At 48.2% G+C, this 15,704-nt stretch overlaps 1 pseudogene; it reads right to left on the bottom strand.

Annotated features, from left to right (window-relative positions):
• Positions 1-5,991: 5,991 nt before the first annotated feature.
• LOC118145655 (ribosomal biogenesis factor-like) lies at positions 5,992-6,657 on the bottom strand (annotated as a pseudogene).
• Positions 6,658-15,704: the final 9,047 nt, after the last annotated feature.

Below are 15,704 nucleotides of genomic sequence, written 5' to 3'. Positions count from 1 at the left end.
TTATACACCCCTTCAGCATATAAAAGTAGAAACATGCTCAGTGTCATTAGTTATTAGGGAAATGCAATTTTTTTTTTTAGATGGAGTTTCACTCTGTCACCCAGGCTGGGGTGCAATGGCATGATCTCTGCTCACTGCAACCTCCGCCTCCCAAGTTCAAATGATTCTCCTGCCTCGGCCTCTCGGATAGCTGGGATTACAGGCATCTGCCACCACGCCCAGCTAATTTGTGTAGTTTTAGTTAGAGACAGGGTTTCACCATGTTGGCCAGGCTGGTCTCCAACTCCTGACCTTAGGTGATCTGCCTGCCTCAGCCTCCTAACGTGCTGGGATTACAGACGTGAGCCACTGTGCCCAGCTGGAAATGTAAACGAAAGCCACAATGAAATACCATGCACACAAGACACTAACAATTCCAACTGTCAACAAGAGCCAGAGCAACGGGAACCTCCACGTGCTGCGGCTCGGAGGGATTGTTAAACTGTCAGCCACACTGGAAAACTGTATTAGCTACAGAATCTCCAAGGTATATACTTGGGATGGGTGATTTTATGTGTTAATTTGGTTAGGCCACAACACCCAAATATTTGGTCAAACATTATTCTAGATGTTTCTGTGAAGGTATTTTTTAGATGAGATTGACAAATCAGTAGATTTTGAGTGAAGCAGATGACCCTCCGTAATGTGGGTGGGCCTCGTCAAATCAGTTGAAGGCCTTAAGAGAGATGATGGAGGTTCCCTGAACAAGAAAGAATTCTGCCAGAGTCGGCCTCCAGCTTCAAGCAGTGGCATCACCTCTTCCCGGGGTCTCCAGCCTGCCAGACTATCCTGCAGAATTGGACTTTTTTGAACATACCTGACCTCAGGTGATCAGGCCACCTCGGCCTCCCAAAGTTCCGGGATTAGGGGCATGAGCCATTGCACCCATCCAAATTTTTGTTATTTTTAAAATAAATTTTAGGCCAGGTACAGTGGCTTACGCCTGTAATCCCAGCACTTTGGGAGGCCACGGCAGGCAGATCACGAGGTCGGGACATCAAGACCAGCCTGACCAACATAGTGAAACCCTGTCTCTACTAAAAATACAAAAATTAGCCTGGCATGGTGATGGGCACCTGTAATCCCAGCTACTCAGGAGGCTGAGGCAGGAGAATCGCTTGAACCCAGAAGATGGTGGTTGCAGTGAACCGAGATCATGCCACTGCACTTCAGCCTGGGTGATAGATCGAGACTCTATATAATTGGCTTATGTGTTTGGTGGAGGCTCTGTCCTCCAGGCTGGAGTGCAGTGGCACAATCTTGGCTCACTGCAACTTACACCTCCCGGGTTCAACGACTCTCCTGCCTCAGCCTTCCAAGTATCTGGGACTACAAGCACTCGCCACCATGCCTGGCTAGTTTTTCTATTTTTAATAGAGACAGGGTTTCACCATGTTGGCCAGGCTGGTCTCAAACTCCTGACCTCGTGATTCCCCCACCTCGGCCTCCCAAAGTCCTGGAATTACAAGCATGAGCCACTATACTTGGCCTACCAATAGCACTTTAAGGCCAGAAAAATAAATAAATAACAAATTTTAAAACAAAATCTTTACCACTAGGAAGGCTGAAACCGGAAAATGGCTTGAGGCTAGGCATTCAAGGCTGTAATGTACCACAATCGAGCCTGTGAATAGCCACAACACTCCAGCCTGGCCTACACAGTGAGACTTTGTCTCAAAACAAAGAAAACAAAATCTTTAAATATGAGGTGGGAATTTGCTAACGTAAAACGATTCAGTATTTATTAAGAAATTGCAAAATTTCTAAATTTGTATGCCCTTAATAACATGGCCACAAACTATATAAAGTAAAATATGATGGAATTATGATGAGAAATACACAAAACGGGTGTGTGTGTGTGTGTGTGTGTGTGTGTGTGTGTGTGTTTGCCAATCTCAATCTTAGTTCATTTCTATTTCCTCCCAACCTATAGTGGGATATTTTGACATAGTGCCTCAGTAAATGCTGGAACAGACTGAGAAAGCCATCAGAATAATATTGAAGATTTGAATGACTGCAAAGACACTTTCTTTTCTTTTCTTTTTTTTTTTTTTGAGATGGAGTTTTGCTTTTGTTACCCAGGCTGGAGTGCAATGGCGCCATCTCAGCTCACCGCAGCCTCCTCCTCCTGGGTTCAGGCAATTCTCCTGCCTCAGCCTCCCGAGTAGCTGGGATTACAGGCATGCACCACCATGCCCAGCTAATTTTTTGTATCTTTAGTAGAGACGGGGTTTCACCATGTTGACCAGGATAGTCTCGATCTGTTGACCTCGTGATCCACCCACCTCGGCCTCCCAAAGTGCTGGGATTACAGGCTTGAGCCACCACGCCCGGCCAGACACTTTATTTTCAAGCACACATAGAGCATCTATGAGATCTATACAGCACCAGCAATATCCACATCCTTCAACGGACTGAAATCTTAGAGCATGTTTTCTGTACACAGCACAACTGAGCTAGAAACCAATTATTAAAAGATAACTTGGGTCTTTGTGATGAAGAGGCTATTTCTTTTCTTTTTCTTTTTCTTTTTTTTTTTTTTTTGAGGTGGAGTCTCACTCTATCACCCAGGCTGGAGTGTAGTAATGCAATCTCAGCTCACTGCAACCTCCGCCTCCCAGGTTCAAGCGATTCTCCTGCCTCAACCTCCCAAGTAGCTGGGATTACAGGCATGCACCACCATGCCCAGCTAATTTTCACGTTTTTAGTAGCGATCAGATTTCAACATGTTGGCCAGGTTGGTCCTAAACTCCTGACCTCTTGATCCACCTACCTCAGCCTCCCAAAGTGCTGGGATTACAGGCTCAAGCCACCATACCTGGCCTCTCCCACTTTTAACTTTACTTTTAAACCTCTTAACAGAGTCTTTTGCAAAGCAAACATTTTCTTTTCTTTCTTTTTTTTTTCAGACAGGGTTTCACTCTGCCTCTGCTGCCCAGCTCAGGCTGGAGTGCAGTGGCGCAATCACAGCTCACTGCAGCCTTGACCTCCCAGGCTCAAGTGATCCTCCCACCTTAACCTCCTGTGTAGCTGGGACTACAGGCATGCACCAACATAGCTGGGTTTTTTTTTTTTTATTGTTTGTAGAGAGATGGGGTCTAACTGTGTTGCCCAGGCTGGTCTTGAATCCCTGGGCTCAGTGAGCCTACTGACTGAGCCTACCAAAGTGCTGGGATTACAGGTGTGAGCCGCTGTGCCCAGCCAAACATTTTCATTTTTATGAGATGCAATTTATCCATTTTATCTTTTATGGATCATGCTTTTAGTATTGATTTAAGAATTCTTTGCCTAGCCCTAGATCCTAAACATTTTCTCACATTTTTTTCTTAAAGTTATATACATTTTATTGTGTAATTAAGTTAATGTTGTATACATCGTGAGGTTTAGATGAACATTTCTCTGTTTTTGCCTATAAAATTCTAATTGCTCCATCACCTTCTGTTGAAAGGCAAGTTAGTCCATTTTCACATTGCTCTGAAGATACTACCTAAGCCTGAGTAATTTATAAAGGAAAGAGGTTTTTAAAAAAAAAAAAAAAAAAAATTTTTTTTTTAAAGACGGGGTTTCTCCATGGTGGTCAGGCTGGTCTTGAACTCCCGACCTCAGGTGATCTGCCCGCCTTGGCCTCCAAAGTGCTTGGATTACAGGTGTGAGCCACTATGCCTGGCCAGGAAAGAGTTTTAATTGACTGACAGTTCTGCATGACTGAGGAGGCCTCAGGAAACTTACAGTCACAGCAGAAGGGGAAGCATGCACATCCTCATGGCAGCAGGCTAGAGACAGCAAACGAAAAGCCCAGGGGAGACTTCCTTTTATAAAACCATTAGATCTCATGAGAACTCTCCCGTTACCATGAGAACAGCATGGGGGCAACTGTCCCCATGATCCAAGCACCTCCCACCAGGTCTCACCCTCAACACCTGGGGAATAGATTCAAGACCAGATTTGGGTGGGGACACAAAGCATAACCATATCATTCCACCCATGGCCAATCCCAAATCTCATGTCCTTTTCACATTACAAAACGCAATCATGCCAAAGTCTTAACTCATTCCAGCATTAACTCAAAAGTCCACAGTCTAAAATCTCATCTGAGACACGGCCAGCCCCTTCTGCCTATGAGCTTGTAAAATCAAAAGCAAGCTAGTTACTTTCTAGATACAGTGAGGATACAGGCATCAGGTCAATGCTCCCATTCCAAATGGGAGAAATTGGCCAAAACAAAGGGGCTACAGGCCCCATGCAAGTCTGAAATTCAGCGGGGCAGTCATTACATCTTAAAGCTCCAAAATGACCCCCTTTGGCTATACGTCTCACCTCCAGGGCATTCTGATCCAAGGGGCAGGCTCCCATGGCCTCAAGCAGCTTATTCACAGGCTGGCATTCAGTGCCCGAGTCTTTTCCAAGCCGTCAGGGAATGTACTATTCTAGGGTCTGGAGGACGGTGGCCCTCTTCTCTTATCTCTACTAGGCAGTGCCCCAGTGGGGACTCTGTGTGGGAACTCCAACTTCACATATCCTTTCCATACCTACCCTAGCAGAGGATCTCCATGAGGGCTTTGTCCCTGTAGCAGACTTTTGCCTGGACATCCAAGCATTTCCATACATCCTCTGAAATCTACACAGAGGTTCCAAAACCTCAGTTCTTGACTTCTGTGCACCTGCAGGCCCAACATCACATGGAAGCTGCCAAGGCTTGGGACTTGCACCCTCTGAAGCAACGGCTCAGGCTTACTTTGGCCCCTTTTAGCCATGACGAGCTGAAGCTGCTGAGATGCAGGGTGCCATGTCCCGAGGCTTCACAGAGCAGTGAGGGCCCTGAGCCCATGAAATCATTTTTTTCCCCCTAGGCCTCTGGGCCTGTGATTGGAGGCACTGCCAGCAAGATCTCTGACATGCCCTGGTGACATTTTCCTCATTGGTGGAAATGACTCACAGTTCTACATGGCTGGGGAGTTAAATGGTGTCTCTACTAAAAATACAAAAATTAGCTGAGCGTGGTGGTGCATGCCTGTAGTCCCAGCTACTCAGGGTGGCTGAGGCAGGAGAATCTCTTGAACCCAGGAGGCAGAGGTTGCAGTGAGCTGAGATCGCACCACTGCACTCCAGCCTGGCAACAGAGCAAGACTCCGTTAAAAAAAACTTCAGCTCCTCATTACTTATGCAAATTCCTGCAGTGGGCTTGAATTTCTCCCCAGAAATTGTTTTTTTCTGTTGCATCATCAGGCTGCAAATTTTCTAAACGTTTATGCTCTGCTTCCCTTTTAAACATAAGTCCAATTTCAAATGATCTCCTTGTGAATGCATAAAACCGAATGATTTCAGAATAATCCAGGTCATGTCTTGAATGCTTTGCTGCTTCGAAACTTCTTTTGCTAGGTGCCCTGAATCATCTCTCTCAAGTTCAGAGTTCCACAGATCTCTAGGGCAGGAGCAAAATGCCGCCCGTTCTCTTTGCTGAAAAGCGTAGCATGAGTCACCTTCACTCCAGGTCCCAGTAAGCGCCTCGTCTCCATCTGAGACCACCGCAGCCTGGACTTCACTGCTCACACCATTATCAGTATTTTGCTCAAAAGCACTCAACAAGACTCCAGACTCTCCCATTTCTTCCTGTTCTCTTCTGATCCCCACCAGCTGTTCCAACCTCTGCCCATTACCCGGTTCCAAAGTCACTTCCACATTTTCCAGTATCGTTAGAGCAGTCCCCCACGCTGCGGTACCAATTTACCATACTAGTCCCGTGTCGCATTGCTGTAAAAACGCCACCTGAGACTGGGTAATTTATGAAGAAAAGCGGTGTAATTGATTGACAGTTCCACATGGCTAGGGAGGTCTCAGGAAACTTATGATCACAACGGAAGGGAAAGCAGGTATGTCTTACACGATGGCAGCTGAGAGAGAGAGAGTGCAAAAAACCCAAGGGAAACTGTTTTGTTTTTTGGGTGTGGCTTTTTTTGTATAAAACATTTAATTTATTGGTCTTTGTGGGGAATCACTACTGTTTTACAAATGAGCCGTTAATTTTGTAGCTTCATGAACATTCACTGCTTTGCTTTCGTGACGCTGCTGAGGAATCAGTTCTTTCTGCAGAGGTTCAAGTGAAAGGCCTTTGAGAAATGTGCAAGCTCCTTTCGTACATCTACAAAGGCTTTATTTACTGTTAACTTTTTCTTCATTCATAATGTTTATCTTCTTAAGATTCGTGGTGGGCCGGGCGCGGTGGCTCAAGCCTGTAATCCCAGCACTTTGGGAGGCCGAGGCAGGTGGATCACGAGGTCAAGAGATCGAGACCATCCTGGTCAACATGGTGAAACCCTGTCTCTACTAAAAATACAAAAAATTAGCTGGGCATGGTGGCGCGTGCCTGTAATCCCAGCTACTCGGGAGGCTGAGGCAGGAGAATTGCCTGAACCCAGGAGGCGGAGGTTGCGGTGAGCCGAGATTGCGCCATTGCACTCCAGCCTGGGTAACAAGAGCGAAACTCTGTCTCAAAAAAAAAAAAAGAAGAAGAAGATTCGTGGTGACTAGTTTTGCTTTCTTTTTAGCCTTAAAGTTTTTTTGGCTGGCTGTGTGAAATACATTCCCGGACTTCGGCCCTCTTAATCTGTTTTTGGCCATTGGTAGGAATTCAATACTTGTGTGCAGCTTCTTAAGCTCCAGGTGACGCCCTCTGGCACATATGGCGTCCAGGAAGTTCCGGGCGTGTGTTTTTTTCTTTTTTTTTTTTGAGACAGTCTCTCTGTCATCCAGGCTGGAGATCTCGGCTCACGGCAACCTCTCCCTCCTCTGCCTTCTGGGTTCAAGTGATTCTCCTGCCCCAGCCTCCTGTGTAGCTGGGATCACAGGCATGTGCCACCATGCCTGGCTAATTTTTGTATTTTTAGTAGCGATGGGGTTTCTCCATGTTGGCCAGGCTGGTCTCAAACTCCTGACCTCAAGTGATCTGTCTGCCTCAGCCTCCCAACGTGCTGGAATTACAGATATGAGCCACAACGCCTGGCAGGGAATCCGCCATGTATAAAACCATCAGATCTCGTGAGCACTCCCTCCCTCTCAGGAATAGCACTGGGGAAACCACCCTAAGATCCAGTCACCTTCCAGCAGGTCTCTCCCCCAGCACTTGGGGATTACAATTCAAGATGAGATTTGGGGGGGGACACAAAGCCTAGCCATATCAAAAGGGCTGTCTTCTCTCCACTGAACTGGTTTTCATCTTTGTAAAAAATCACTTGGAAGGAAATTCTGATACATGCCAACACATAGATGAACCTTGAGGACATTATACGAAGTGAAATAAACCAGTCACGAAAAGACAAATACTGTATGATTCCACTTATATGAGATACTTCAGAGTAGTCAAAATCATAGAAGCAGGAAGTAGAACGGTGGTTGCCAGGGATTGGGAGGAGAAGAATGGACAGTTAGTGCTTAGTGGGCAGAGTTCTGATTCTATGAGCTAAAGAGAGTTCTAGGAATGGACAGCAGTAGTGCTTACACCATGAATGCATTTAATACCACTGCGCTTTACACTTAAAAATGGTCACGGTGGTAAATTGTACACACGTGTATTTTACTACAATAAAAAAAAAGTAGGAAAAAAAATCTCTTGGGGCCAAACATGGTGGCTCACGCCTGTAATCCCAGCACTTTGGGTGGCCAAGGTGGGCAGATTGCTGGAGCCCAGGAGTCTGAGACCAGCCTGGGAAACATAGTGAAACCTCATCTCTACAAATCATTTTTAAAAATTAGCCCAGCATGGTGGTGCGCTCCTGTAGTCCTAGCTACCCAGGAGGCCGCCGTGGGAGAATCACCTGAGCCCAGGAGGTCGAGGCTGCAGTGAGCTGTGACGGTACCACTGCACTCCAGCCTGGCGGACAGAGAGAGGACCTGTCAATGTAATTGCTAACTTGTGCTTCAGTCAGTCTGTCTTATTTTATGCTATTTGTCCCCCTGTTCTGTTTTCTATTTTTTTCTTTTGCATTGGTTGGGTGGATCATTCCGTTTTCCCTACCGCTAATCTAGATGACATCCAAGCTGTGTACTCTCTTCGGGACACCCTAAAAACCACCCACACGTACACACCTCTTGGCTTGCTTCTTGTTTTCCTGAAACTCTGTTCCTCTGCCTGTGATCATTCACGTTCTGCTTGAAGAACATCAGCGGCCAATTGTCAAATGACCACCACTTTATCCCATTCCCGTGCCTGGGTCCCTCCACAACGTGACTCTGCTGCGCCGTCCACTGAGAGGAAAAGCATCACTCTGGATCCTGAATCTGGCCTTGGTCACACAGCTTACTCTGGACAATGGGATATGAGCAAAAGGGACACGAGCGGGGGCCTGGAAAGCACCTGTGGGCCGAGGTAGCCCTCTCTTGTGCTAGAAAACCTGCCAGGGCAGGTGCAAGCCTGGGCTGACCTGGAGGATGTGAGACCACGTGGAAGGAGTTCCCACTATCTTCTTCTTTTTTTTTTTTTTGAGACAGACGGGTCTCATTGTGTCATCCAGGCTGGAGTGTAGTGTCACAATCTCAGCTCACTGCAACCTCCGCCTCAAGTGATTCTCTTGCCTCAGCCTCCTGTGTAGCCGGGATTACAGGCATATGCCACCTTGCCCAGCTAATTTTTGTATTTTTAGTAGAGATGGGGTTTCGCCATGTTGGTCAGGCTGATCTCAAACTCCTGGCTGATCCTCCTGCCTTGGCCTCCCAAAGTGCTGGAATTATAGGCATGAGCCACTGCACCCAGCTGGAGTTCCCACTATTTGAGCTGAGGTCCCATGTCATGGTGAGGACAACCAGACCAGCCAGACTCAGCCAAGCTGGCCCAGCCCAGAAGCGCCACCCAGTCCAGCCACAGGGCTGGGAGGAATACGCATGTTTTTGTTTTTTTTTTTTGAGATGGAGTTTCACTCTTGTTACTCAGGCTGGAGTGCAATGGCACAATCTCAGCTCACTGCAACCTCTGCCTCCTGGGTTCAAGCAATTTTCCTGCCTCAGCCTCCCGAGTAGCTGGGACTACAGGCATGCGCCACTGTTCCCAGCTAATTTTGTATTTTTAGTAGAGACGGGGTTTCACCTTGTTGACCAGGATGGTCTCGATCTCTTGACCTCATGATCCACTCACCTTGGCCTCCCAAAGTGCTGGGATTATGGGCTTGAGCCACCGTGCCCGGCCTAGGCATGTGTTGTTTTAAGCCAATAAAAGTCAGAGTGCTTTGGTAAGTAGCAAATAACAAACACAGTTACATCAAGTTGAGGCTTTCTGGCAACCCATGACACCAGCAAACAGAGGGCACTGGGAATGTTCAACACCTTGACTGGGTTGTGGTTACACAGGTAGGCAGGTGCACCTGTACACAGGTGTACGCGTATAAACATTTACTGAGCTGTATGCTTAAGATAAGTGCACCTACTCTAAGTAATAGCTCAATTCAAAAGCGGGAAAAGAAGAAGAAAAAATAATCCAGTCCCTTCTCTCAAGAGATTTCTAGTCGTAATAGGAAAACAGACATGTGGATGAGCATTTATTTATTTATTTATTTATTTTGAGACTGAGTCTTGCACTGTGTCCCAGGCTGGAGTACAGTGGCATGTTGTGGGTTCACGGCAATCTCTGCTTCCCGAGTACAAGCGATTCTTGTGCCTCAGCCTCCTGGGTGGCTGGGACTACAGGCGCCCACCATCATGCCTGGCTGATTTTCATATTTTTAGTACAGACGGGGTTTCACCGTGTTAGCCAGGCTGGTCTCAAACTCCTGACCTCAAGTGATCCACCCACCTCGGCCTCCCCAAGTGCTGGGATTATAAGCGTGAGCCACCACGCCCTGCCTAGATGAGCATTTTAATACCAACAAAAAAATTATATACTCTTGAAATCTGGAGATGCAGATAGCACTTGGGGTGCACGGAGCAGTAGAAATGGGGCCACCTTGAGAGCTGGTACAAACGCACTCGCGGCTGCAAGTGACTCCATTCATCAGCTCATTTCCCACTGTGCTGGGAGTCCACATCCCTCCCTTTAGCAAAATAGCTCAGGCCAAAGCCAGGCTGCAGGAACAGCCCTCCCGGGATGCAGGGAGGATTCTGGATTGGAGGCATCAGGTCATCCTAAAGAGCTTTGCCGGGGAGGCAAGCAACGTGAGGACGGACCGAGGCCTAGGAATGCATTAATGGAGGGCAGATGACCAGGGTTAGCTCCGGAGGGTGTGGGAAGATCACGGCAGGGCTCAGAGGCAAAACTGAGAGCAACGTGGACTGGATCTGATATGCAGAACGGAAACCTAGCAAAGCTGTTGGTGAGGGTTTGTTTTATGTGTCAACTTGACTAGGGTAACGGATGCCTGGATTGCCAGGTAAATGTGATTTCTGGGTGTAGCTGTGAGGGTGCTTCGAGAAGAGACTGGCATTTGAATTGGAGGACTGAGTATAGCAGATGGCCCTCCCCAGTGTGGGTGGGCATTGTCCAATCTGTGAGGGCCTGAACAGAACGAAAAGGCAGAGGAGAACTGAATTCACTTTCTACCTAACTGAGCTGGGACATCAATCTGCTCCTGCCCTCAGACAGAGACCTACACCATTGGCACTTCTGGTTCCCAAGCCTGCAGCCCCATCCTGGAACCTACACCCCTGCCCTGGGTCTCAGGCACTGGCACTGCACACCAGCTTTCATGCTGGCGCGAATCTCCTATTGGTTCCATTCCTCTGGAGAGTGTCAGTCCATGATCCCAGCAGAAGAATCACACATCGAGGGCTGTGTCTGAGAAAACAGCTTCTCAACCTGCTCCATGTGATTAGAACGATCAATTAGGTTTTCATTCCTTTTTTTTCTTTGAGATAGAGTCCCGCTCTGTCACCCAGGCTAGAGTTCAGTGGTGCCATCTCGGCTCACTGCAGCCCCCACCGCCTGGGTTCAAGCTATTCTCCTGCCTCAGCCTCCCAAGTAGCTGGGACTACAGGCGTGTGCCAACATGCCCAGCTAATTTTTTGTATTTTTAGTAGAGATGGGGTTTCACCATGTTGGCCAGGCTGGTCTCGAACTCCTGAGCTCAGGTGATCTGCCCGCCTTGGCCTCCCAAAGTGCTGGGATTATAGGCATGAGCCACCATGCCCGGCCAGGTTTTCATTATTAAATAGTATGTTGATTTTGAATATTGAGCAATTAAAAACTTGGTTTCAAAGAACTTTACTTGGAGGCTAGTTTCAGTGGCTCACACCTGTAATCCCAGCTCTTTGGGAGGCCAAGGCAGGCAGATCACTTGAGCTCAGGAATTTGAGACCAGCCTGGCCAACAGGGTGAAACCCTATCTCTACTAAAAATAAAAAAATTAGCCAGGAGTGGTGGCACATGCCTTTAATCCCAGTTACTCCAGCGACTGAGGCGGGAGAATAGCTTGAATGTGTGATGTGGGAAGTAGAAAAGTTCTCTTCAAAGTTTCCTATCTTGTTAAAGAATAAATCCTTCTTGCTTTTTGCTAATAACTCTTTGTTAAGCCCTATCCTGTGCAGCTGTTAGACACGCTCACAGGCACGTGGCACATTCTATGTCCTTGTACTTTAACCAAGACACCTGTGCTGGACGTGCTCACAGGCATGTCCCAGCTCTAGCCTGTGCCCGTCCTTATTTGGACTTCCTTTTTGCTCTCCATTGCTTTTACCTGCATAGAAAAGTTTTAAGTTGTTAGTCGACTGGGTTTTAGGTTAGATTGTGAGGTCTGGCTCCAATCAACGGAGATCAGACACAGCAGTAAGGACGACCCCAAATGCATAAGGGGTAAATACGTCTGCTTTTCCTTCGTTCATTGTACTCACGGCAAGATGGCTGGCGAGGGCACCCTTCCTGCAGGAAGTAAAATTTGCCTTGCTGAGAGATCCTTTGTCCCAGTGCTGATTTTTCTTTGCGGCACCGAGCATCTGTTTCCAACATGGGAGGTGGAGGTTGCAGTGAGCCAAGTTCGCACCACTGCACTCCAGCCTGGGCGACAGACTCCATCTCCAAAATAAACAGAAAGAAAGAGGAGGGGGGAGGGAGGGAGGGAGGGAGGGAGGAGAGAGAGGAGAGAAAGAAAGAGAGACAGAGAGACAGAGAGAGGGGGAGGAAGGGAGGGAGGGAGGGAGGAGAGAGAGGAGAGAAAGAAAGAAATAGAGAAAGAAAGAGAGAGAGAGACAGAGAGAGGGAGGGAGGGAGGAGAGAGAGGAGAGAAAGAAAGAGAGAGAGGGAGGGAGGGAAGGAGGAAAAGAGAGAGGAGAGAGAGGAGAGAAAGAAAGAGAGGGAGGGAGGGAGAGAGAGAGGAGAGAGAGAGAAAGAGACAAAGAAAGAAAGAGAGAGGGAGGGAGGGAGAAGAGAGGAGAGAGAGGAGAGGAAGGAAGGAAGGAAGGAAGGAAGGAAGGAAGGAAGGAAGGAAGGAAGGAAGGAAGGAAGGAAGGAAGGAAGAAAAAAAGGGGGAGGAGCTGGGGAGGGATAGCCTGGGGAGAAATGCCAAATGTGGGTGAAGGGGAGAAAGGAAGCAAAACACACTGCCATGTGTGTACCTATGCAACTGTCTTGCATGTTCTGCACATGTACCCCCAAACCTAAAATGCAATAAAAAATTAAAAAAAGAAAAAACTTACTTGGAGAGAAAAATTGCAATGCAATAATATTTCTTTGTTTCATACTAGACTCGAGTGCCTGACTCATGGCTTGGCTGAAATTTCCAAAAGTCAAGTTTTGTCAGAGGTCAGTTCACTGTCTTTGTTTCTTTCTTGCTCTTAGGTGAGACGAACATACTAAAGCAGGAGACTGTGCTCATTGCTCAAATACATAGAAAAAGAAGAGACGCTGCTTTGTGAAGATGTTGAGACAGCACCAAAGCTGACAGTGGTGAGAAACTTTGAAGCTGGGTTTTTTGTTTGTTTTCTTTTGTTTTCTGAGACAGAGTCTTGCTCTGCAGCCCAGGCTGGAGTGCAGTGGCACAATCTCAGCTCACTGCAACCTCCACCTCCTGGATTCAAGCGATTCTCCTGCTTCAGCCTCCCAAGTATCTGGGACTACAGGCATGTGCCACTGTGCTGTGCTAATTTTTGTATTTTGAATAGAGTCAGAGTTTCACTGTATTGGCCAGGCTGGTCTCGAACTCCTGACCTCAAGTGATCCACCCGCCTCAGCCTCCCAAAGTACTGGGATTACAGGCGTGAGCCACCGTGCCTCGCTGAAGCTAGATTCTTACAAAAATTGTTTTCAGCCATTTATTGAGCACCTACTGTGTTCCAGACACTGTGCTAAATGTTTTAGAGGCATTATCTCATTTAGGCATCTAGCTCAAAGTCACATGGCAGAGTTGGGACCTGAAGCCAAGCCCAGCACCTGCTCTCTTACACACTGCTCCTTCCTTCCTCTTCAGCGTGAATGAGCTGCAGCCACACAGCCTCACAACCAGGAATCAGGGATCATCAGAGGAAAGACTCCTGTTTGAAGGATGTGGCTTTATCCCAGATACTGACAAACACCTTTGCCAAGAGAACTCAGAAATGACTGCAAGCCCCAACCCAAGAAACTGGACTCATGAAATCTCATGAACAGCTCATGAAATCTCAGCATCTGCCTTGTCTGGTAAGCCTTGTCAGCCGCTCACCCCTGTCCCATAGTGAGGTTTGATGGTGTCGGCTTGGTTTGAACTCTGTATTACTTATCTATTGCTGCATCGCAAATTACCCCAAAGCTTAGCCACTTAAAACAACACACATGTACTATATTCATTTCTGAGTCACACACTTGGGAGTGCTTTAGCTAGGAGTTGCTGCTGGGGTCTCTCATGAGGTGGCCATTGAGATGGTGCCCGGGGCTTACCTGGGGCTGCAGGATCCACGTCCACACTGGTGCACCCACATGAACAGTGATGTGGTGCTGGCTTTGTCAGGACGCCTCAGTTCTGCACCACTGGACCTCCACAGAGCTGCTTGAGTGTCCTCATGACATGGCAGCTGGCTTTCCCCGAACGTGTGATTCAAGAGTGCAAGATGGAAGCCACAGTGCCTTTTATGACCTGGTCTCAGAAGTCATGCACCGTCACTTCCACACACTAAGTCCACTAAGTCCAGCCTATACTCAAGGGGTAGGGATTAGGTTTATTTTTTATTTTTTTAAGGGGGGAGACATGGTCTCCCTCTGTCACCCAGGCTGGAGTGCAGTGGCACAATCACGGCTCACTGCAGCCTCAACCTCCCAGCCAGGTTCAAATGATCTCCCTGCCTCAGCCTCTCGAGTAGCTGGGACTATAGGTGCATGCCACCACACTGGACTAATTTTATTTTTAATTGTAATTATAATTGTAATTTTGTTTTTAATAATTCCTGGGCTCAAGAGATCCTCCTGCTTTGGCCTCCCAAAATGCTGGGATTGTTGGAACCACCCTGCCCAGGTTCCAAATTTTTTTTTTTTTTTTTTTTGAGATGGAGTTTCGCTCTTGTTACCCAGGCTGGAGTGCAATGGCGCGATCTCGGCTCACCGCAACCTCCGCCTCCTGGGTTCAGGCAATTCTCCTGCCTCAGCCTCCTGAGTAGCTGGAATTACAGGTACACGCCACCATGCCCAGCTAATTTTTTGTATTTTTAGTAGAGACGGGGTTTCACCATGTTGACCAGGATGGTCTCGATCCCTTGACCTCGTGATCCACCCACCTCGGCCTCCCAAAGTGCTGGGATTACAGGCTTGAGCCACTGCACCCGGCCTCCAAATTTTGAGGGAGAAATCGTCAAAGGATTTGTGGACATATTTTGAATCTATCACAATCTCTTCCAGCTGAAAGTACAGAAACTCAACACCAAAAGGGAGGGAGGCATTTATGGGCTCACATGACCTAACCAGGGAAAGTGGAGCTGGATTCTCATGGAATGGAACCAGGCAACGAAAAACTGCCTGCCACCTCTCTCTCTCTCTCTCTCTCTCTCTCACACACACACACACACACACACGCACACACACGCACGCGTGCACACACACACGCGCGCGCACACACACACACGCACGCGCGCGCGCACACGCGCACACACACACACACACACACCCCTGCTCCACTCTCTCAGCCGTAACCACAGTCCACTCTGGATTCACCTTCTCACAGCCTTTCGACCTCCCGGCCAGCTGTGTTGGGGACGGGTCAGGCTCTGCTCCTGTGCTCTCCCCGGGGACCAGTTGCTGCTGTGGCTGGAGCCGAGGCTCTCTGATTGGCACGGCTTGGGTCAATCCCCATGTCTAGGGAGCAGGGCCTGGGACCAGCAGGGAACGCTGGGCCAGGTGGGTAGAGGAAGAGAGCTGGGCAGCTATCCCAGTTGCATGTGCAACCGTTGCCTTGGCTGGATTTATGAGCCAAAGGTCACGGTCGTCCTATTTTTGGAACAGCAGGAAAAAGCAGCTGCTTCCGACTCTGGCAATGGCCATCTTCCACAGGAGTGGCCTAGTCGCTGGTTCTACTTGAAGACCTGCACCTACTGAGCCTGGACCTCCCAGAGGGCACCGCCTTCTCATTTTAAGGTGGGACAGGCTGTAAGCCCGGCGCCTGTGGCAGGCACAGCAGACGGGTGGGCCAAGCCTTCCACCAGATTTTCTGCCCTGGATGCTGCTTCTGAGGACAAGGCTCGTGACGTTAGTTTAAGGGGAAGCAGAGAAGGCGGACGCTCACGTCTGCATG

This window comes from Callithrix jacchus, chromosome 10, assembly GCF_049354715.1.
Source record: "Callithrix jacchus isolate 240 chromosome 10, calJac240_pri, whole genome shotgun sequence".
NCBI classification, from domain to species: domain Eukaryota; kingdom Metazoa; phylum Chordata; class Mammalia; order Primates; family Cebidae; genus Callithrix; species Callithrix jacchus.
The sequence above is the reverse complement of the archived record's forward strand: the minus strand, read 5'-3'. Positions and strand labels throughout refer to the sequence as shown.